The 2500-nt window shown below is 39.2% G+C and overlaps 1 protein-coding gene across 2 annotated transcripts in view; it reads left to right on the top strand.

Moving 5' to 3' along the window:
• Positions 1-2500, top strand: part of LOC122262701 (TLC domain-containing protein 2) — a 20975-nt gene that overhangs the window by 10104 nt on the left and 8371 nt on the right. Inside the window, exon 1 of one of the 2 annotated variants that reach the window (XM_086555684.1) lies at positions 1795-2500. This exon is cut by the window's right edge and continues 582 nt beyond it. The exons of the other annotated variant lie outside the window; for it this stretch is intronic. The gene's annotated coding sequence lies outside the window, so the exon portion shown is untranslated. Of the gene's footprint in view, positions 1-1794 lie in introns of those variants that run through there. 2 annotated transcript variants of the gene reach the window in all.

Here is a 2500-nt window from a genome sequence, read left to right as displayed (position 1 = left end):
AGTGAGAGAGAGAGAGAGAGAGAGAGAGAGAGTGAGTGAGTGAGTGAGTGAGTGAGTGAGTGAGAGAGAGAGCGAGCGAGCGAGAGAGAGAGAGAGAGAGAGAGAGAGAGAGAGAGAGAGAGAGAGAGAGAGAGAGAGAGAGAGAGAGAGAGAGAGAGAGAGAGAGAGAGAGTGAGAGTGTGAGAGTGTGAGAGTGTGAGAGAGAGACAGCGAGAGAGAGAGAGAGTGAGAGAGAGTGAGAGAGTGAGAGTGAGAGAGAGTGAGAGAGTGAGAGTGAGAGAGTGAGCGTGAGAGTGAGTGAGTGAGTGAGTGAGTGAGTGAGTGTAAATCACAATTTTATCTGCCGCGCGTAGCCCTACTTCTCGGCAGTGACGTCAGTAACTAGTTATGACGCCGTGTTCAGGTTTTGCCCACAGGTAATGACGTCACGCACAGGAAGTGTTCGCTGGCTTTGTATGAAAATTGTGGTGACGACTTTGTGTAGAGAATACCCCTGTTTGGCCTGTCATTCATTTTTCCGTTTGTAATTGCTTGGTCTGTTATTTTTCCTCAAGATTATTGTTTTAAAGTAAAAGGAACAACATTCGGTGCGTATTGCAAAAGAAGTTCGAATGTTACCCTTCGCGAAAGGTGACGCGACTCCAAAAGTTAACTTGAGCATGTTACTGATTTTTTTCTTTTCCAGTCATCTTGACTTTGTTTTTTTTCAGTGCAGCATTTTATTTCCCCAGATTATTCGGTACTGGTAAGATTTTGTGGTTATGTTCTAACTACCCATAATAACAATCTATTTGGTTATGTGTACGGGGTTTTGTACGCTAACGTCTGATTCAACTGTTTCTTATCATAACTTAGATTAAAACTATGATATATATTGCAGGTGTATTATGGCGAAGGATGCAATGGTTGGATAAATACAATAGAGTACGAAAAATAGCCTGTAAGGTAATCACAAATGATGTTCTTGCTACATTCATGTTGCATATTCAAAAACGGAAACTGTGCCGATCTGGGAGGGGAAAATCTTTGGTTAAAGGATTTGGGTCGCACTTGGACTTAGTCCTCAGCCGATTTAGTTTTATTGAAGTTTTAGCAAAGTAAGTCGCCCTGGTGTCCGCGAAGCACGCAACTTCCGCATGACAACTTATCCTAGCTTACGCAGGAATATACTAATAAATTCTACTGTCTTGAGTAGGAAGTTTATTAATTCGGTTCTGCTATTCTTATTCAGCTCTCTTAAGCTTTGTTTGGAAGTTGTCCCAGTGATTGTTATTTGTTAGCCACAGCACAAGGAATTATACTAAAAGTTTTGTGAGTAATCAGATAGACATTGCTTATTCATGAGTAATGCAATGTAATTTGAATGTTGTTTGAATAAAGGCTCAATGTAATGGAATGTAGATTAAATGCTTTGTGTGCACAAAAATTGGTAGTAGACAACGACGACACGACACGCCAATGGCTTAGGGGGGACGGTGTACTCACCCCCGCCAGTGAAGTGGCGCGGTCCATTGTCTGCGTGGTTTTAATGTACCCAACTTACCCAACTTGTACAGCCGGGCTGAGGGTAAATGGTGTTATATTGTTGCATCGCCTGGTATAACTATTGAAAATCTCCTGTGTTCAAATTTGCCATACGTGTTCATAGCATTCTCTATAAACGGATTTTTCATTTGGCTATTTGTAAACCTGATTGGTGGCCAGAGTGTTGAACCTTCTTTCACCCACACAGAATCCCTCACACCCCCGCACCTGACAGAGCGAGTGATTCAGCGCCTTCTTTAGTTGACACAAGGCTCGTGGGGGCGGGCTAGCAGTAGAAGAAGGAAGTGATAGGATGAGAGATATGAACACAGCAGTATCTGTTGACCTTATGGGTCCAGAGTTTGATATTTGTCTACAGCATTTGTAGATTGTATATTAATGGTCCTCCTGTAACTAGATCGGAAATAATTGTAATATACGTTTAACCCTTGAGGCATAATAATGACATAATGGGAATGATAATGATAATAGTAATAATGATAATGATGATGAAATAATCATAACAACCACAACAACATCGATAGTGATAAATGATAATGATGAGAATGATAACAAAAAATAGCAATAATTATGATAAGGATGATAATACTAGTAACGATGATGACAGTGATGAAAATATTGATAATGATGATGAGAATGATCAGAAAAAAAACAAAAATAATGATAATGATAAGATGGATGATAATATTAGTAACGATGATAGTGATGAAAATAATAATAATGATGAGTATAATAATTGTGGAATTAATAGTAATGATATAATGGTCATAATTAGATTGATTGTAATTGTAATAATGCTAATAATCATAATAGTATAATGATGATAATTATTATTAAAACAAAGATAATGCAAGAAGTAGAGGAAGAGGCAACGGTGTCAGCGGAGGAAGACGAAGGAGAGGAGATGGAGTAGGAGAGTAAGTTAGACTGACACACCCTTGTACCACTTCACTTC

The sequence above is a fragment of the Penaeus japonicus genome, unplaced genomic scaffold (assembly GCF_977035675.1).
Source record: "Penaeus japonicus unplaced genomic scaffold, GWHDUDI00000001_assembly GWHDUDI00000031, whole genome shotgun sequence".
Taxonomy (NCBI): Eukaryota; Metazoa; Arthropoda; class Malacostraca; order Decapoda; family Penaeidae; genus Penaeus; species Penaeus japonicus.
The sequence above is the reverse complement of the archived record's forward strand: the minus strand, read 5'-3'. Positions and strand labels throughout refer to the sequence as shown.